This window comes from Saccostrea cucullata, unplaced genomic scaffold (genome assembly GCF_032062105.1).
Source record: "Saccostrea cucullata isolate Sc308-1 unplaced genomic scaffold, CSIRO_AGI_Scuc_v1 ctg3614, whole genome shotgun sequence".
Taxonomy (NCBI): Eukaryota; Metazoa; Mollusca; class Bivalvia; order Ostreida; family Ostreidae; genus Saccostrea; species Saccostrea cuccullata.
Window position 1 is genome coordinate 60291 of NW_026930018.1, and position 22709 is coordinate 82999.

Below are 22709 nucleotides of genomic sequence, written 5' to 3' on the forward strand. Positions count from 1 at the left end.
TACTATCAGTATCCTGAGTGGTTTCAATCCTTCTTCCATCATTTTGTTCTCTGGTTAAGGTTTCTGTAGCTGCATTGTTTGACATGTTAGGGTTGCTGGCCCTAAGCATAACCCCCTGGACTCGGAGGGCCAGTGGTTTTTCTTTCAGGGTTGTCCTTCCCTTAGATGATTGCGTTCCCTTGCTTTCGTGCTCATCTACACGGATTTTCTGTCTGGATTATCTTCCATAGCCTTTGACTTTCCCAAGCCTTCTCACAAGGCAGTGATGTTATTTGACCCATAGCTGGGGACTAGGATTGCAGGCATCAGGGCATATCCACACGCCGGTGGGCCATGCATGCCGTGCATTTAGGGGCCTAGTCTCCTCCAAGACCCTGTGGTTCTGCTTGGGGCCGCAAGGTACCCAATTTCCATCTGCTACCTCGAGGAGGATCCCATATCTGGGCCACATAGGTCTAACTGCGGAGAGGCTATACCTGGCAGAGAAGACTTACATATTTTGCTAACTCTTTCGCAGCGAACTGCTAGCCAGGGGTGGAGCTGAAAGCGAGAGTGACAAGCACAGACACAGACAGACACACACACTGTACGCATCACACAGCCATTAAGCAGGCATGGAATTATATAGAAGGCAAAATAAAATCTCAAATCTAAGCACCAAGGAAAACCTAAGATTTTTTTATATTTCAGGGATTTATTATTTATATCAATACAAATCAAAATCAGTCAAAAAATATATATCAACCCGCGCATCCATTTTTTGTTTGTGGTAAGTACCCTTAAGTCCCAAAATTGATTATAAGGACAGATGATACAAACATTTTTTTTCTTTGGAGGAGACTTAATATCATGTCACTAGTTTAGAAAAGTGGATACTAGTAATTAGGGATGACAACGAATATTCGAATATTCATTCGATGAGCTGATATTCGAATATAAATTTGTAAAGAGAGAAAACCTGGCAAGTTTTATTAGAAATTGAATCAAGTTTGTACAAAATAAAAAAAAACACTCCTCTTGGATTACCTTAAAGGTGTGAAGAGTGTATCTATTAGAGTAATTTATTTACTTGTTCACTTAATAAGTGGTATAATAGTTTCCAGTACTAACAGCCTGTATTGTTGTAAAGACCCAGTTTTACAGTAAACACAGGTATTTCTTGTTTATGTAAATATCATTAAAAATCATTATCAGGATATTATAATTAGCAAGAGGTAACTGCTTTTAATATTTCGCTATTAGATAATTGTTCTGTTTGGTATAAATTTGTAGGAGTCATCAGTGTAGACTTTAGTAAGACGATCAATATAATCTGGAACATATTTAAGAATCTTTTGAATTTTCAAAAATCAATCATTACATTTTGAATGTATACTACTCAATAATTTTAAAAATATACATATATAATTGTAGTGCATTTTCAAAACTCTACACGAGTTTTTGATCTAAAATAGTGGCATAAAACCTAAACTGCTTGACAGGAGAGTGAAGATATATATTTAATAATGCAAGCTGTATTTATTTTATCGAATATTCGAATATATTCGAATACTCCTACCGAATATTCGAATATTAATTATTAACAATTTTGACATCCCTACTAGTAATTCACATAAACTTTTTTGCTAAGACCTGGAGTATGAAATAGACTTCGAAAATATTTATTTAGTAATACTCGTATTTCAATATAATTACAAATATGGACAAAAATACTAAGCCAAGGTTTACAGGTGAAAAGAGAATTCAGAATATGTTACCTTGGTGCTAAAAGTGTAATATAAACTTTAGAAAATATACCAAGCCAGATTAATTTTATTAGGAAAAGCAATATGGTAAACATCAGGCTATGTGATCTTGCTGATTTGGTCATTTTGTTTTTCCTCAACAAGACTTCTGATATTCGTGTTCTAGCGAATTGTTTGTCCTCGTTTTACAAATTTTTCAAACGTAGAGCATGCTCTAGGTTATCAAATCAACTGAGAGACAACAGCCCCGTATGAAGGTGATGAAGCTGTAATGGAAAATGACGAGTAATATGTAAAAGTCATCTCGTTTATCATAAATCTTGATTGTTAAATTACCATCAAAGTCCCTTTCCAGTTAAACATCAAAATAGGAAATGGATGTATCAGACTCTGTTGTATCTTTTATTTCAAACTTACTGGCATATATCGTATCGAAAAAGAATGCATGGAAATAATCACTGTTACTTGAAAATACATGATCGATTTATCTAAATGTCGAGTTTAAGGCCATGGCAATTTTTTTTTCTTTTTATATATATAGGACTGCGAGCAAATCCACATGAATACATAATAGGTCTGTTAATAACAGGGCGCAAATGCTACCCATGGACATTCCAGTAGATTGATTAAAGACTTGTCCTCCAAAACCAATAGATATTGTCAATCAGAAGCTTCAGCGTATTTTTATAATATCAACAGCAGAATGATCCCTTGCAAAAAGAGGGGTGACCAAGATATTTTTTTTTTAGTTTTCCAGTTTGATTGACCCCCACTACTGCACTGGCATACTAGTCAGCCACGCAGATACATGTATCCAAGTTTCTTTTATCACTGGTGTATTTATTTTTGTAACCAGATAAATAAAGATGTACTCTCTAGGTCAAACTAAATGGTTTGTCTCTCTGTGGTAATGTACGACTTTTGATTCTTCAGTGTTATTACCAGGAGGTCATCCGAGGGGGTACTACAGACATGGTAAGGTTTTCCTCTTAAAGAACTGTAGTCTAATTACTTTCAGTATCAGTTAATTATTTAACTATAATTAGTTCTTTTTTATCAGCGTCAGTATTGCGTTGACAGCATTCCTTTTCAATGCTATATCACTTGGGTATTTCCTAGAATTTGTTCTGTTTGAATTCAATAGTTTCTTTTTAAGCTGTAACGTTTTGTGGTATTGTAATACCCACATGCATTCTTATATATCAGACATGTATGGTTGGTTAAATATTAAATTTAACTAGTTTGAAATGATGCAAAATTCTTAAATATTCATTAATTACATACATATACATGTAGGATACCTTAAAATTCAAAATGGAGGTTAAAGTTTCCGAGTTTACATGCTCAATCATACATTTTCCATACGTCTTCGTCCATTTTCCCAATTATTTGGAATCTGTTTCCTTGTATTTGTTGTGCAGCGTTATCAATAGAAAAGGCGAAAAAGGGAATCTTGATCTACATTCACATTTTGTACCACTGTGTACATTGCTTTTTATTTTATAAACAGGAATACATGGAGCAGAGCATCAGTCAGTTGGTGGTAGAAGATGAGGAGATAGATGATCCAGCCATCGTCAACGTCAGCAAAAACAGACCTATACCCAAGGTTAGAGACACTTATCACTCTGATTGCTGAGTTCTTTAGCATTCTCAGGGTTGTCAGGGGCGTAGCAACCGGGGGGAGGGGGGGCAGGGGGGGCCCCCCACTTTTTTCCCAACCTTACTTATACTATAGGAAATGTTAATTGAAAGCCTGGTTGCCCCCCCCCCCCCACTTTTAGTGATGTACCGAAAATGTAGTATTAGAATTGGTAATAAAAGTACTTGATACTGAAAAAAAGTTTACCTCCCCCCCCCCCTCCATGAAATAGGATTTTCGGCTTTGGGCAACTTTTTTTTTCTTTTTTTTTTTTTTTTTTTGCTTGTCAACTTTTTCAGGTAAGTAAAAAAAAAATTTTCTCTGGCTGCCCCCCCCTCCACTTTCAAAAACGATGCTACGCCACTGGTTGTCCATAACAAGTGAGGGATCAGATAATTTTCCCGCCAATGGTGCTGTACTCCTCCTACATTACCAACTAGAAACGAAACCCCAGATCCCTTTCTAGTTTCGAAATGTCCCCTTCTGTTTCAGTTCTGAGGTACAACGCTGGATTTTGCTTATTGTCTTCATCAAATGAGGGTCATATCTGTACAATCCCAATGAATTTTAATTTTAATAATTTTTTAAGACGCAGTAGCCACATTTTGTTGTGATTTGTAAATGCTTATTATGACAAAAACTTTATTGATAAGGGCAAACCTATTCTAATTTGTTTGGAAAGTGGAAATTTCATTGAAAAAAATTAATTCTTTAATAGGGTAAACGCAATAATATTTCTCAAGTTAGAAAAATTGAGCTATTTCTGTATATATAGTCAATAAATTTGATTAATGCTTAGTTTTTTCCTGGTGTGGCGGTGCCTGAAAAACTGAAAATATTTTAGCCTATTTTTATTGAATATCTTTGAATCTTGGATCTCCGCCAATCAAGCGATCTTAGAAATTATTCAGCCATATAAAAAAATGAAATACTTATGCACAAAAGCAAAAAAATCACATTGAGATGACCATGATGACATTTGTGATTTATGAATATACTACAAGAAAAATTTATACATTTCAGAAATGTCAGAATCTGGATGATTTGTTTGGACAAGCTTCACCCCCTGCTCTCCTGGACGCAGAACACTTGGTCAATAATAATTCCAGATCATTCCTTTCCACATGAAACATACTACAATTATTAAATATGTATTTATAGCTCAGATTTTTAAGTCTGGTATAGCCTACGCTATTCCAATATACAGGTACATTGTGATTGTCAATGAGTAGTTTTCATGATCCGCAAATACTGAAGTAACTTAAAGTCTTAACTAGATCGGAAAATGAATATAGCTATATTATATATACTGTAAACCAACTTTTATTCGTGTGCGAGAAATATTCGCGAGTTCCGCGCCCTTCTTTTATTTGTGAATATTAATCGCTGCGAGCCAATGATTTTGATAAGTACAATGTACTTGTATTTGTAGAAAATGTTTCCTCTGTCGCGAAAATTACTTGTCGCAGATTGATTGCAAATTGACGAATTGCGAACAAAAATGCACGAATAATAGTTGATTTACAGTAAATTGCCAAAATATCTAGGGATCAAATTTTGGAGTTATAATCGATAACAATCTTTAAGTTGATCTTTGTAATCTATGATTAAGTGTGTTTTTTTAATGAAGAAATTATGCATGAATTTCTCTTGTTTCTGTAGGTGTCTCCCTCCACCTATGTGGGGTTCCCGGTGAAGGAGACACATATGCCCCCCGCAGTCAACAATCTCCAAACTCTATTTGAATTTGCCAAAGCAGCTTCAAGTTCAACACACACAAAGGTTAGATAAAATACATATAACTATGATGGTTCATAGTAGAAAATAGTGTACATTAGGTTCTGTGTGATATCTGTATAAAAACACACTTGACCATGAAAATCCATGGTTGAGGAATGAAATGAAAAATGTGTAGTTCTTATTATAATTTTTTCATGGCTTTTAATACAGGAATATAACATATCATTGTTAAATCATGTTAAATATATATAGATTATATATAGAGGAAAGAAAAATAAAATGATATATATTTTGAATAGGGCTATAAACAGATATGAAATTTATCTACACAAGGCCTGACAAGTATTTGTCCACTATTGACACACTGCTGATAACAGATTTAGACTAGTTTGAAAGGATATTGTTTTGGAAATACACCATCAACATTATTCAATTGTTGATGTTATTTCCTCTGTCGGAAAATATTCTTTCATAAACACTTCTTGTAAGTTTTATTAAACACATTGTTTACATGTATTTGATTTTCTTCACTTTACCACTGCTATACTCGGCCACAAAGAGGTTGTCTCGGGTGTCTACACATAAACCCCACGGAAACTTTAGATCACAGTTATCAATGTAACAGAGGAACTGTCCGTCCTGATTTATGATGTGGATACATTGGTTGAAACAGTCTACTATCAGGATTTGACTCTGGCTGTCTATTGTGATGCCGATTGGATTGAATCGTCTCATGTTAGTAGAGAGATGACCAGTGTATTTAAATCGGAGTTTCCCTGCATTATTTACCACCACTACGGCACGGGCTCCATAGTCAGCTACACAGATATCCAGGTTTCTGTTCTCACTGATGTATTTAAGGTAGTGAGATGAATACAGAGGTTTACCTTCACTATCAAACTGAATGGTTTGTTTCTCTGTGGAGCCAGAGATTGTTTATCATCATCACTATCCATGATAACCAGGAGGTCACCAGAGGAGGTACTACAGACATAAAAAGGTCTCCACCCCTGTAGCCTGATCACCTCCTGTATCTGTTTATTCTTTGCTATGTTTACAGTTCTTTTAACAGGGTCAGTATATACTAGATCTCCATTCCTTGTCACTGCTACGTCACATGGTATTTTGCCAGACTTGATTTGGATTGACTTCAGTAGTTTACCCTGGAGGTTGTAGAGTTTCATGATTTTGTCTTTGCCACATGTCCAGATTTCTTCATCACTGAGACTGGTAACACTGTATAGACTTCCAGTGTCTATGGTGGTGATGAGCTCTGGTTCATCAAGCAGTGGTTTGACTGGAGGACAGGATACAGCTTCTGGAGTCTTCATTGTGTAGCCATGTTCTTCTGTTGTAATGGATAATGGTGATATTGAACCAAACAATTGAGAACATTGATCTCGATTATTATTTATAGTAAACTCAGGAAACAAAACTATCAGTTTGGATGGAAGTTTGGTGAATTTTTCTGATTTTATCTCATAAGAAAGTGATCTGGTTACTTCTTTGGATTGTAAAATGTCTTCAGTTTCTGATATAGATTGTTTGATATCAGCAACAAGTTTCTTTAAATCATGTAGATGATTATTTAGGGCATATCTATGTTGATTTCTCTTCTCATTGATTTCTTTCTTGTTTTTTTCAATAACTTTGTCAATTTCTCTGTGCCATTCTTCTCCATGTTTTGTGACCTCTGATGTAAGTTTCTCGTATTTTCCATCCATTTCAGCTAGCTGGGTTTCTATTTCAGTAACAATATCTTCAAATGGTGAGTAAACAGTTTCTTTCAGTCTTTTTCTTTCATTTTCAATGCTTGCTTTCTTAGAGTTTACTAAGTATTGTAGACTTTTAAAATGGTGTCGCGTATGTTCCTCAGAAATGACACATTTGGGACACACTGAAGTATTGCAATCTTCACAGTGCATTTCACAGTTCTCTTCAGAATGGGTTTGGCATTGAGGGTACACAAGTTTGGATCTTCTCAAAGCAATAGGCACCACCTCGTGCTTCTTAGAGACATCAGATATGTGGTCTACCACACAATCCTTACACAGGTTCATAGGACATAAAGTACAGTACATCTGTACAACTTTTTCTTTGCAGAAGTCACATCTAAGGATGTCCTGGGCACAATATCTGGGGTCCATTATGTCAGTCGGGGTTTCAATCTAATTATTTTATTATATCTGAAAATTTAAATGAAAAATGATTTGTTTTCAAAGTTTATTTGTTAAAGGAAAGAAAAGAAAGAAAATATGTACATAAATCTTACCCGTCAAACTGTGGCGCACTTCTCGATTGAAGGAACGAATCTGCTTATCTTATCAAACAAAAAGATAAATAGATGCCAATCGGCCAATGTATCATCATTTATATTAACATGTATTTAATCATTAGATACGGTGTGTACTTTGTTCTTTTTGTAAACATGTAGGTCAATTCTGAATTGATAAAAAGTCCCCATTTTTAGCCTTAACCATGTTTAGCTTTCAAACAAAGTTCTACATATTTATTAAAACAAGATTTAACACACAAACACGACAAAGAACTACGAACGATAGTATTGTTCTCCCGCCTACCTCTAAGTCAATTCTCAAAAGTTAACATATTCGAATGATTTTCAAAATTTTTATAGATATTTAATACGTGAATTTTCATAAAACGTTTCTTATTTGGGATACCAAAGAAAGATAACTCTATGATTTTGGTAAAACTTGTGTGTTACATTATAGAAACATCTTTTACCCATTGAAACAAAAATTCCTTTTTACAGGTATAATATGGAGTGTCATTTTACAAATTTATGCCAAAGCTATTTGTGTTTCACAGGGGGGGGGGCATATGGTTATAGACAAAAACGAAAAAAAAGCTGAATTTCACCAATTTTAAAGCTATTTACAACTAAATAGTTGTATTTTAATAATTTATTTACGTTTTATTTATTTGCTTAAACAAAGGAAAAGATACATTTTACATTTTATCATATTTAAGACTATTTCAAAATATGGTGATTCCTGAAAGTTCGATTTCACTAGAAAATATCGTCTACCCCCTTTATTCAAGAGCTGGAAATAATGATAATTTACTATCTAACACTGGAATTAAAATGATTATTCAATTACCATAGAACTGTTCTTTGTTTTTAACAATGATTTAATGGCTAAATTGCCATTAATATTGAATTTAATGGCTGCAAAATGTAGGTGGGAATCAAGAGTTAGAGTTCGTAGTTCTTCACACTGCATTAAAGGGGATAGTTGGGAGGGGGGGGGGGGCGGGTAAAACAAATTGTATGAAGTCTAGACCTCTTTGTGTGTTGATCTTTTTTCAGTTGTCTGCCTATGCCCGTGGGGCACTGCAAAGCATCATGGGTAGGAGTTCAAAATGTTTTGGAGGAATTTGAGAGGGATAGTTCTGCATGCTATTTGACATAATATTTTACATTTGAGTTATAAATGATTCAGCAGTTACCATGTTGTTTACAATTCCATTTCCCCTTTAATTTGTGTATGTTTATTATGTTTAACTAAAACTTGAAAGGACCTGGATATAGTTTCAGCTGATTATTTAAAAATCAATTTTAATGTTTACAATTCCTAACTTAGGCAATTCTAATGATCAGCAAAAATTTGAACATCATTTGTTTATTTACCAAGGAGATACAAATGAAACTTAAAATTCATCATAATGTAAACATGACTTGCGTCTTGACATTGTTTACATATAGAAAATATCATATTTATCATGTTTATAACAAAACAAGATTCAGCAAATCGCTCATTGCGTTTAGAATTAATTTTCTTTTAGAAAAAAAAATTGAAAAAAACGAGAACATGGCACGGGCCCTGTTTACATAACAAAGGTATGGATCTTTAAATCTGTCTTATATCTCAACAATTGAAATTCAAATTTTTGATGATCATTAGAAATATCTTGGTAAATATTTGTAAATTTAAAGAAATGGGGGAATTTTTAGCTGAAACTATGTCCATGTCAAGTCTGTTTCTGAAGTAACATTCAAATGATAACTCTTGAGAAAAAGAATAATATTATGTAAAATTGATACTACATTTACACTAAAGAAAACAGTTTTTAAGGTTTCAAAGTTGTTGATTTCTTGGGTTTTGAATATAACCACACTGAAAGAAAAACCTTGTGAATTTAACTAGTGTGTTTCGTAAAGCATTGGTCGTGGTTAGTAAACTTTCAGTTTACTGGTTAAGATAGTGAGTTGTGGAGCGGGGGTCGTATAGATACTTAGATACCTAGTGAAAGTTACTCATCAATTCTAAATTTACTAATCTTATCTAGTAAATATACCAATATCTGGTAAAACTACTATTAAGGTAGTGATTGTATGGACAGTGAATCTATTAGTTTTCTTCGTGACATTGACTAGTTATTTTTTTTTACAGTGCATCAATTCCTATTCTTCAAGGTTTCATTGGGTTAGCTGTCTTTTACTTCTACTTTGATTATTGAACTTTGCATGTATTGATTTTAAAAGATAGTTTGCTTGAAAAATGTTGATTTTAATTTATTGAGCATGTTTATCTCGCAAAGCATGTTGAAATCCCATTTAATCTCAAACTTAACATGTTGCAACAATGTTTAACATGCCCAAAATTATACTGACTTTCAAGGATAAATACAATTTAATTACCAAAAAGAAAAGAAAGAAAATGCTTTCATAATTTAAAAAAAATTATTTTTAATGGTATTTGGAAAATTTTGATTATCAAAATACATGTATATTAAAACGAAGAAAATATCTTTCAAGATGAAACAATTGTGAATCATTTAAGGTAAGTCACTCGTCAGCTTTTTAGAAAAGTTCACGCAGAAGCTTTTACTTCAAAACTACTTATTAAAATTCAATTTTCATAACATATTTAAATTCAACAATGTAAATTTTTTAACATTCAATGACAAAACTGCTCAAAAATCTACAAAGAGGCAAGATTTATGAGGGACTTTTTCTTTTGGTGGAAGGATATTTAGCAGAAAATTCTGCAAATCTGCACATTTATAAAATTTAATGTAATGGAAATTTAGCCTCACATACTTTTACTCGGAGAGTATTTTCCGTTTTGATATTGCTAAAAATATTCAATATAATTCTTAATTTATATTTTTTGACTAAGTTTTACACCTTCCCTCAACAAACTTGTCCAAAGAATGAAAATATATTAAAGAAGTCAAGATCAAATTAATTTACACCATTTTTTGCCTGAAAATCACATATTTTGACAAATATTTCAAAATTAACATCACTGACCCCACCTTTTTCTTTCATTATTTTAAATTACTCGATACTTGTGACTGATCAGCACTTAAGTCGTAAAAAATTTGATATAAGAAAATTTTTTATTGCCTATAAAGTTTTTAATACCCCAAATATGTTATTTTTTAGTGCAAAAAGGTCACACAATAATTTACGCGCGTTAATTTGCAAGATTTGTCAAATGATAAATATTATTCAAACTATTTTACGTGAAATAAGAGTATATTTATTGCCATGCTTACATCTGATCAAATATAATAAGGGTTAAAGTAATTAACCAAACAGATGAAATTGAAGTGCAGACACGTCAACTTAAATGTACCGTAGATCAGTAGGATGCACACTGACCCCCTAATTTCTTTGCGATTTTGAGTTACACTTTATGAGTACTTATCCAAAATATACTTCTCAAAAAATCCTTGATTTAACAAAATTCAGGAGTGACTTACCTTAAGTCAATTCATCTTTTATCACATATGTTAAATCTAGTTGTATCTTCTCTATAAACTATTCATAGTATCAACACTCTTTCATTTGTTGTTATATAGGAACCCGTATGTCCAGTGCCCCCATTGGTATCCCCCGCCAGCTACTGAGGGGCCCTCCTCCACAAAGTCCGTACAACAGTTCTGGTCCATGACAAAGTCCACACGGCGGTCACTTTGGTCCTCATCCCAGCAGTCCGTACGGCCCACCCCACACTGGGTCCTACCCTCCCCCTCACAACAGCCCTGGGGGTCCAAGGTAAGGTCAAACTTTTTGTATGATTCTTTAAAATACTTTTCTAGAGAACTTGTCTGTTTGGGGGTAAGTTTAAGAAATCGTTACTAATTTGTTATTTTTACATCACCTTTGCTTGTCTAAGTACTATATAACACAATTATTTAGAATCATGTAAATATGCCCATGCAAAAATACGCAGAATTTATTTATAGGATTCAGTTGAACTTAAAATAAATGAATATTCATATTTTGAAGATAACCACAGTCTCATAAATAAACACTGAACATATTATGAACATTTAACAATCAAATGTCAAATTACACAATATATTCAAATGAGTTATAAATAGTGATGTTTTGTAGACCACCACACCCACTGGGTCATTCAGATCCGAGAAGAGGTCGAGGGAGGAGATTCTTCAGAGGACAGTAAGTACTGTATTTATGTAAAAAAAAAGGTTTCAATATTTTAAAAACATTTTATACAAATGGATCAGTGTAAATTTTCACATCTTTTGTAGTAACCGTGGAAACTACAGCAATACTGACCACAGAGAGGGTTACACAGAAGGTCATGACCCCGCTAGGTACGATCAAGGTCATCACCCCGACAACTGGGAACACCGCCGAGATTACCACGACAACCGGCGGGAACACGATCGCTGCAGGTACTACCACTACAATCTGGAGGAAGACAGGAAGAGGTCCGTTGATGCTTACGTTGGATTGATGACTCAAAAAGAAAAAGACTGGATCATCAAAATCCAGCTGATCCAACTCCAAACAGAAAATCCATATCTGGATGACTTCTACTACACTGTAGATAAATTATAGGAAAATTTATCTTATTCTAACACTTATGAATAAATTACAGTACAAACTGTCTAACCTAACACCCCTAACACCCCTATAATCTGTTCCATTTTGCATTCTGACATTTATTCTAATTCCATGTTCTTGACACTCTTTAATCTGACATCCTGTTTATCATGCCACAAAACTTGTCCATGAAGTTGTGATTAATATATTTGGTTTACAGTCATACTTAAACTTTAATGTGATTTGATTATCAAGCTGTTATATAATACAGTGTCTGACTTAATGGCACCCTTTGTTTTGTAGACTTACTCCTTGAAGAAGAAAGCTGAGGAGCGGATCAAGAGACAACAGAATGGAGTGATGGACGACAAAGACCAGGAACTCAACCTCATCATCCCAGCCATGGCCAAACTAGAGACCAAGCCATACAGACCAGGTATTTAAACCTCATCATCCCAGCCATGGCCAAACTAGAGACCAAGCCATACAGACCAGGTAATTAAACCTCATCATCCCAGCCATGGCCAAACTAGAGACCAAGCCATACAGACCAGGTAATTAAACCTCATCATCCCAGCCATTGTCAAACTAGAGACCAAGCCATGCAGACCAGGTAATTAAACCTCATGATCCCAGCCATGGCCAAACTAGAGACCAAGCCATACAGACCAGGTAATTAAACCTCATCATCCCAGCCATTGCCAAACTAGAGACCAAGCCATACAGACCAGGTAATTAAACCTCCTGATCCCAGCCATGGCCAAACTAGAGATCAAGCCATACAGACCAGGTAATTAAACCTCATCATCCCAGCCATTGCCAAACTAGAGACCAAGCCATACAGACCAGGTAACTAAACCTCATCATCCCAGCCATGGCCAAACTAGAGACCAAACCATACAGACCAGGTAACTAAACCTCATCATCCCAGCCATGGCCAAACTAGAGACCAAGCCATACACACCAGGTAACTAAACCTCATCATCCCAGCCATGGCCAAACTAGAGACCAAGCCATACACACCAGGTAATTAAACCTCATCATCCCAGCCATGGCCAAACTAGAGATTAAGCCTTACAGACCAGGTAACTAAACCTCATCATCCCAGCCATGGCCAAACTAGAGACCAAGCCATACAGACCAGGTAATTAAACCTCATCATCCCAGCCATGGCCAAACTAGAGACCAAGCCATACAGACCAGGTAATTAAACCTCATCATCCCAGCCATGGCCAAACTAGAGACAAAGCCATACAGACCAGGTAATTAAACCTCATCATCCCAGCCATGGCGAAACTAGAGATTAAGTCGTACAGACCAGGTACACTGAAGCGTAGTCCAGATGCTCTGGATCTCAACTGGATTTTAAGATTTATGTTGAGAGAATTAGTTATTCAGAAACTTGCTTGCTTAGGAAAACATTCAAATAAAGCTTTTATTTGCTATTTGATAACTTTTGCATGGGCATGGTGTGCATTTCAGGATTTTATGCGCTCGTTTCGATAGATCGGGGTTCATATTATTTTGTCCTGTCTGACTGCTTGTCTTTTTGTTGTCAACTTTAACCTTTGCAATAATTCTTGAACCGCAAGAGATAGAGACTTCATATTACTAATTAAGCTGTTTCAAATGACACCATGGTCAATGACTTTGTGACCTTGAGTGTGACCTTTATGTTAACAATAGCTTTTTCGAATGTAGGCCATAACTTTTGAACCATAGGAGATAGAGACTTCATATTTAGTATGCCCACACCACTAAAGTTCTTTCACATGGCAACAAGTTCATTGACTTTGTGACCCTGACAGTGACCTGTATGCTAGAAAGAGTTTGAACCTTTTCCATAACTTTTTAACCTTAAGAAATAGAGATTTCATATTTGGTGTGCATACTCCTCTAATAAAGTCTTCAAGGTCAATGAACTTGTGACCTTAACTGTGACCTGTATGCTAAAAATATCTTTTTCCAACTTTGTTGCCAACGGGTGTAGTATTTCACAAACACATCTTTTTTTGCATTTTCTTAGCCTGGGGGTGCAAACAATATTTAAGTTAATTGCAAAGTAATATATTTACATGTAGATGTTTACATTTACAGCTCAGTTTAAGGGGTCGTTGGGTAGACTTACGACCTCTAGTGTTCACAATCCCAGGCAGATCATTGACGTCAGAAGTGAAGGCAAACACCACAGCGAGGACGGCGAACCAAAAAAACGTCTCCAAAGAACTCAGACGAAGTCGGCAGTTACTGATGGAAATAGAAAATGTATGTTATCTTCATGTCATCATGTTATTTGTTTTTGAAAGAAAATTAAATATCATGATTTTTGATAATATCAAAATTTATTTTTAGCATACATTCCAATTACTGGGTTTACGAAGAATAAAAAATGCATTAGAAATTATTGTCTACAATTGTAATTATCTGGTTTTCCCAAAATTTGATTTGTTCATTCTTTTTGCCAGGGCTATAATTTACTGTTGGATGTGGACGACATAGAAAAGAAAATTTTAGCTTTACCAGATGAAGCTAGGTAAATTTTAGTAGTCTATATTCATTATTTTACATTACTACTTAGTTTATCAAAATGTCTCATGTTAAAATACTGCTTGATATACTGCGTTTGAAACCAGAAAATATTGTATTTTTCAATATTACTGTTTGTCAAAAAGTAATAAAAATTGCACAAATATACAATTATGTACGTGAATGTGAAATGTAAATTTTGAATTACAGGAAACCCTTATTTGAGGACAGGAAGAACATTTTGACAGATCTGTACAAATACCTGTTGTCTCCGGGGAATAACGAACACTTCTTATCCATTATGTCAATCCGCAAAGGGAGAAAACTAGTTGCCAGGGTCCTACCACTCCTAGAAAAAGTAAGAGGAATAGCAAAAACTAACAATTTTTGGCCATTGTCTAAAGAAAACTTTGCTGAAGTTTAAGGGAAAAAAAAAACTGTTTATTGGTTGGTAGTCTGTAATTGAGATAATTGTAACAGAGTATTTGATTGGTTCCTTTTCAGACTCAGGCCGAAAATCTGGTACAATTACTGCTGAAAAATATGGCTTATCTGATCAAGAAAGATCAATGGGAAGAGGTCTGTTTTCTTTCTGTTCAAACTGATTATTTTGATTTATTACCATCAGAGATAAGCTAAAAGATTTGTGAAAATCTTATAAATGCTTTGTTAACTTTGATTTAAGTAAACATACATTGTAGAAAAAGACGGATTCAAAACTTTTAATTGAACCATCGATTTGAATTTAGGATTTTTAAAGGAAAAGAAACTCTTATCCAGCAATGTATGCCAATTTCTTATAATTTTTCACTTCGAGAATTGCAAGTAGTAATTTAATCACAAACAGGGCCTGATGTGTCTACATGATTCTGTTATCCGAGTGATTGACAACTGTGATCTCCAAAACCTCGTCAACTTTGCCACAGAGCTAAAAGAATCGGGACAAAACCAGTCAAAGACAGCTGCAGTGGCCATTCAAAACAAGGTTTGTACAAAAAAATCGGTCAAAGATAAATCCTATTCTTTATGTAGGATCCACAAATGATAGAATGTTACTATGCATTTGTGATGCTTAAAGATATAAATCTAGCATTAACTGGCAATTTATCATTAGCAGTTGAGAATAACTATTAATCCAGTGTCAACTATTATTAATGCAGTAATTTATGGCATTAAACATTTCAGTTGCAAAACTAATGATATTTCTATCAAGTGGTGTTTAATTGAAAGTGGTTATTGTACAGAACAATATCTGTTCACAGTGACGTACACAGAGGTCATATAAAGTCAGTACACAAAGGTCATATAAAGGCAGTACACAAAGGTCATATAAAGTCAGTACACAAAGGTCATATAAAGTCAGTACACAAAGGTCATATATAGTCAGTACACAAAGGTCATATATAGTCAGTACACAAAGGTCATATATAGTCAGTACACAAAGGTCGTATATAGTCAGTACACAAAGGTCATATATAGTCAGTACACAAAGGTCATGTATAGTCAGTACACAAAGGTCATGCATAGTCAGTACACAAAGGTCATATATAGTCAGTACACAAAGGTCATATATATAGTCCATACACAAAGGTCATATATAGTCAGTACACAAAGGTCATATATAGTCAGTACACAAAGGTCATGTATAGTCAGTACACAAAGGTCGTATATAGTCCATACACAAAGGTCATATATAGTCAGTACACAAAGGTCATGTATAGTCAGTACACAAAGGTCATGCATAGTCAGTACACAAAGGTCATATATAGTCAGTACACAAAGGTCATATATATAGTCCATACACAAAGGTCATATATATAGTCCATACACAAAGGTCATATATTGTCAGTACACAAAGGTCATATATAGTCTGTACACAAAGGTCATATATAGTCAGTACACAAAGGTCATGTATAGTCAGTACACAGAGGTCATATATAGTCAGTACACAAAGGTCATGTAAAGTCAGTACACAAAGGTCATGTATAGTCAGTACACAAAGGTCATATATAGTCCGTACACAAAGGTCATATATAGTCCGTACACAAAGGTCTTATATAGTCAGTACACAAAGGTCATGTATATTCTGTACACAGTAATTTTATAGAAATCTTCATGAATATCACAAAATAATCTGGCACAACATTCAGTAGATGTATTGATAAAAGCTCAACGGTGAAATTGTTTATAAATGAGGACTTCGTACTACAGTCTCACCTTAAAATTTATGCCTGTTCAAACAGTTCAGTATGTTAAGTGTCCTGTTGACTAACCAACCTTGTTATATGTTTGTTTTACAGTTTGGGAGTTCCCTGGTTTGTAGTCTGTTACACAGGGGGGAGGTTCTCCACGCCAACACATCACCTCTGGACATCGACAACCAGCTGGAAACTCTATGGTCAGTCTGTCTGTCTAACTGTCTGTCTGTCTTTTTTACAAGGACAGAATCAAACTTGAACTGAACTTGTTGATGTTTTAAACGCTTGACAAAAGTATAAATATTGGTGATTGTAATTTCCCATTTGGGTTAATCAGTACTGTTTCTTTTATTTATTTATTTACATCAGTACATCATTATTGTTTATTATTACAGGTGTCAGTTTGTTCATGAATTTGCCGGGATCCTAGCTGTGGTCCCTACAGAATCTCTGGTACACCCCAAACAGCATCACGCCTCAATCTTAGAACATTTTGACCGCCTTCTCAACAAAAAACTCATAGCGGTCATTGAAGATAAGGTCAAGCTGTTCACTGAACCAGAACGGGCCGCATAATGTCACGCTCTGATGACTTTGTAAATTCACCTGTGATTAATAAAAAGATTAGTGGTAACTAATTAAATAAGTATCAATCTGTGTGAACAATCGTGCTGGTGCATTTAACCAAGTCTAATCTGAAGCAATTTTTGTGTGAATTTGTGTTTGAAATGTTTGTTCTACAGACTTTCAAATAGAAAGAAAGTACACGTAAGAATGTTTCTTTTTCCTGAAATTTTGAGCTAAGAAGAATACAATATTTGTTTTATTATTATGAGAGTGAAATATAACTTTCAAAACTACTTTCAAAGATTACTGCCTGTAAATTTTGAATTAAGTTTTACAAAACTGTAAGATGTTTGAAATTTTAAAGTGCTGCATAAGGATTAAATTTGTTTCCCGATTAAATAAAACTGAGTTCCTGTATCACATGAGAACATGCATTAAGATGTTTATAATTATAATTTTAAATGGGAGAGTTTGGGAACCTACCAGTTAGCTTCATATATTTATTTAATGTTTTATGTAAGTTTGGGAATCATTTGATGATCCATATTTCCTCTGTTGTTTAGAACAGTTTGATCATGTATTGATTTTTCCCCCAGTCAAGTCATCTATCATCTGTTGTGATATAAAACAATCATGATTTTCATCTATCATCAAGCACAAGTTTTCTAATACTATAAACCATGTTCAGGTTAGTGCTTGTTTTGCTTTCATAAATGTACATTCATGTGAGCACTATTACATTTAAGTACATAAGTACTGTCTAATTTCTTCTCATACAAAACATTTGTAAATTAGAATATGGTTGACATTTTTAACCATGCAGCTACATTTTGATCCTTTGCATGTATGGATTGTATCTAACCAGTTTGTTAAATTAGTCATGTAATTTGTAATGAAATGGCTGTGATAAGGGAACTAGTTTAAGCTGGTGGACCCAGATTGAGTTAATAGTAACGAGATATACTGTAAAGTTTATAACTGTGACATGCTGTAAAGTTGTGTAGATACAGCATATAAGATATAAAGTTTGTAACTGTGAAATGCTGTAAAGTTGTGTAGTACAGTTTATCAGATATAAAGTTTATAGGCCTAACTGTGAAATGCTGTAAAGTTGTGTAGGTACAGTTTATCATACTAAGGTCTGTGGGGCGATATTTGTTAAGCCCAGGCGATATCATACGAAGGTCTGTGGGGCGATATTTGTTAAGCCCAGGCGATATATGTTTAGGCCTTAAAACACAGACAGTTATCTATCACTGAGTATAGTGCTTTTGTTTCCACATTATGAATTTGTCAGCAAAGATTTGCAGAAATTTTTTTTGAATTTTATTATTTTTTGCCAGTGCATAATATAATAGTTGACACTCGTCATATGAAATTCGGGGGGGGGGGGAGGGGGGCTAATGAAAATCTTAATAATATGTAATAACTGTAGTAAAACTCGTGTAGTACAAACATGGATATTTCGAATTCACGGATATAGCGAAGTCATCTTGGATCCCCGACTATAGAAATTCAATGAATTTCATATACGGATATAACGAATTACGGATATAACGAATAACGGATATAACGAATTACGGATATAACGAAGTAATTTCATACGTCCCAGCGACTTCGATATAACCGAGTTTTGCTGTAATAAGGATTGATATAATTGATTGCCTGACGTCACGGCGTCAGGCAGTATAAGGATTGATATTTCCAAGATCCGAAAATGTGCGACCATATCTAAAGAGCTAGATTTTATGCAAGCTGATTTACATTGGAATTCTTTACCTGCATTTTAAAAGAAACAGTTTTCAGAAAAAAGAAAGATATTACTGATGCGAAATACTGCAGTGGTTACTTCCTTTGATCTTTTTGAATGGAACAGATTATTCCATATGATTTGCCGTTTCAACATGTCCGTGTATCCTTTTTTCTGCATTGCTATACTACTGGATCAGTCCATTTATATTCTACGAAAGGGGTGAATCGCTCTTTTGGCGCCAAATGTCACTAGTAAGCTATCTTCGCGCCTTTTCCTTGGATTGTTCTATTGTATGAATGGGTGTGCTAACTTCCATGGAATTAAATAAAGTTTGTCCTTTTAACTTCCTTCTAATGCTTCAGAAATTATATCTACAAGTTTTATACCATTCTTTAAAACAACATATCGTATACATCAGTATACATGGTATATGTACATGTAACACTAAAGAAATGATGTTTTTAATTTGTTTACCGATCCCGCGGTTGGTTTATTCCATAAATGGACGAGTCCAATAATAATAAACTATAATAGTTCAAGCCATCGTCTCCAAAAGCATGAACTGTTATATGTCTTTGTTCAGATGCACACGATAAATAAGAAAGTAGTGAATAATCTTGGATATTTTTTTCTACAAAGCCTTTACTTATTTCATTCTCAATATATATCATGTATTATATGATAGTGTCATCCCCCTCCCCTTTTAAGAAAAAAAATAATGAACACACATTACTACTGTTTACTTCAGAGGAGAAAATACACTCCAACAAAATGTGTTTTTAATTATCTCCATCTTTTAAAATGTTCACAATGCGTGATTTGATAACATGTTTTATAATAGGTGTTACAATGTAGCTTGAAATCAGTTAAGATCCAAGGGCAGATCACTCCACTTGCAGACCCCCCCCCCCTTCATCTACAAAGTTCTTTAGTATGCAGTGTAGAGATGATTCTTCTACAAGTTCAGTAAAATCAAGATTTCAATTACATAAGGTTCTCAAAATATAAAGTTAGGATATGTTTTAAACCCACCAAGTATTGCTCAAAAGGGTTATAACTCTTCATGCAGATAAATTGATTGATTTAGTCAGGCAAGCTTTTTAAAAAGCTGTTACTTGTGTTGATGTTAAAATTGATCGAGGAAAAGTTATTAGGGTCAGTTCAGAAGAGTGAATTTGGAGTGGGTTTCACTCATGGGTAATTGAATATCTCCTTGAATGGGCTCTAAGCATTCTGGAGTTAAGATGTTGTCAAAGGTCAACATGTCCAAAAATTAATTTCTACAATAGCTCCAAAAGTATATGTTTTATTAAGTTAAAACTTTTACAGTTTAGGCATTTTTCATTGATTAACAGATAGAAAGTATCACTTGATAAAAAAAATAGTTGGAATATTATTACTTGAGAAAAATTCTTCTTAAAAATGCATATATTTTCAAAAAAAATACACCTAATTAATTCCATGCTCTTAGTGAAAACCATCATTGCAGAAACAAAATATGTTTATCAATGAAGGGCAAGTTGGACTTGAATAGTCTCTGGAAAGTTGTTTTCCCTGTTTATTTTTTCCAAAAGTGAAAGTACATTGCAAATGCCAATGCCGGATCTATATAAAGGTGTCTTGTCTTTATAGATCTCATGCTTTCAATAACAGCTTTTCAGAGACCACTCACGCTCTTCAATGATAAACATAAATTATTTATACAATGTTTGTTTTCACAAAAAGGATTGAATTAAGCAGGTGCATTTTTCTTTAAATATGCACATTTTCTGATACATTTTTCTAAAAAAAAAAATATCGTTTTTAAAATATTTGTTATCAAGTGATGCTTTCTATCTATTAATCGATGATATATTTACAAACTGTAAACGTTTTGACTTTATACCACACATAGTTTTCGAGCTATTGTAAAAATATTTTTAGACATGTTGCCTTTGACGAAACCTTAATACAATTTCAATTTGAGATGAAAAATAATTTTTCAATAGAACCTTTTTGTAGAGATAGCTATCTCAAAAATACGAAAGTTAACCTTCACAGTACAGGATAAAAGTCGGTGTTTGTCGACAAACAACGTTATCATGACTTGACGAGATAGTTATCATGATTTGACATGATATGCTATGTTGACAAGAAATTAATATGTGTATGGCATAAATATGCCACCATATGAAACATTGTTTTTATAGTCTCGTCGCCCATGTGGCGCAGTGGTTAAAGAGTCTGCTTTAGAGTCGCAAGGTAGATGTTGATCCTTACGTCGCGGGTTCGAATCCTATTGTGGAACGTGGAGATGGGGCTTTCGAATTAGACCGTATGAATCGAGGTCCCATGTCGCAGTATCTGATGGCACGAAAAAGAAATCTCACTTCCCCATAGCCCTGAGTGCTGAATATAGAGCAACATTTTTTATGTTGACATATTTATGCTATCCACATAACTTTTTGTTAACATAGCAAATCATGTCACCATAAATATGCCACCATAATTTGTAGCTCTCCACGGGCAATTGGTGGCGTCTCCATATGAGTAAGAAATTCTTGAGAGGGACCGTATGCAGCATAGTTTACAATCAATCAATTTAAGGTAGGACCAAATAGATAGGTCAAATTTTTCCTCAAATTCAATTTTTCTGAAACTTTGATATTTTGTTCTGGGATACAAAATCTCTCTTTATATATAATATGAAAGAAATTCAACCGCACATTTTTTGCCCACATAGTCTGAAATATGGTCTGTACCCCTGTAAGAAAATTGTGAAATCAGTCATTTGAGCCTTATTTTAGAATTTCTATTGATCTATTGCAAATTTGTGTAATACTGTTGATAAAGATAACCTTTTTGTTACTTTAAATCAGTAAGTCATATTGATACTGGAAATTCGGAGTAAAATATTAGGTAAAAATAGAACATACATTGTGTTTTCACATGTAAATTTCCGACAGTTTAAGTTTTCTTAAGAGAAAATGTATAATTCAATTTTTACAAAAAATCAACAGAATAATTCAAATGGGTCCTAGAATAAAATGTGTAGAAATAAAGAAAATTGAACCGGTGGTTTCAGATATTTTGGCGATTAAAAAAAAGATCAATGACAAAAACTAAAAGATTCAGTAGATGACGTCACAATATTTGACCTTTGACCTCCTGATATGACCTTGACCTTTGTAGTACATAAAGAATATAGACCTCTTATATATGTGTCCAAATATCACCCCTCTACTTTTTATGGAACAAAAGTTGCACTGCATTTTATAACAGACTGTTAAATGCTTGTTTATTGCACTTAGATAGCGGAAACACATTCCAAAATGTAAACTCCCAAGTGACCAATATATAGGATTCTCTGATTTCTTCACAAAATATTGTGCCAAAACTTATTAATCATTCATTTGTCAATATAGTAATATTATTTTTTTTCATCCAGTACATTTTTAAGAAATTGGTTAAAGTAGAATCCACGGGTGTTTTGTCCTACCTTAAATGCCTCTATTCAAATTTGTCTGAATTTACCCAATTACAGGGTAGTTGTTTTAGGCCAGGTAAATAGATTTTCAGATATTTTTGAAAATATGTATTTTCTGCCAGGCGCAAAATACGTATATATGAAATATAATATGATAAGGATACCTAGAAATTTTGCATTATTATTTTTTGTAATAAATTGATATACAGAAAGAAATTGATTTTTATTTTTGTAATTTTCATGTAC

At 34.0% G+C, this 22709-nt stretch overlaps 1 long non-coding RNA gene and 2 pseudogenes across 1 annotated transcript; 2 read left to right on the plus strand and 1 right to left on the minus strand.

The window, feature by feature from the left end:
* The first annotated feature begins 3059 nt into the window (after positions 1-3059).
* Positions 3060-17330, plus strand: LOC134282733 (protein PAT1 homolog 1-like; annotated as a pseudogene).
* LOC134282730 (uncharacterized) lies at positions 5593-7293 on the minus strand (annotated as a pseudogene).
* A 1020-nt stretch (positions 17331-18350) lies between the features above and the next one.
* LOC134282732 (uncharacterized) lies at positions 18351-18557 on the plus strand. The gene is made up of 2 exons (XR_009995343.1): positions 18351-18383; positions 18429-18557. It is a non-coding gene; the product is annotated as an uncharacterized LOC134282732 (long non-coding RNA).
* The last annotated feature ends 4152 nt before the right edge of the window (positions 18558-22709 follow it).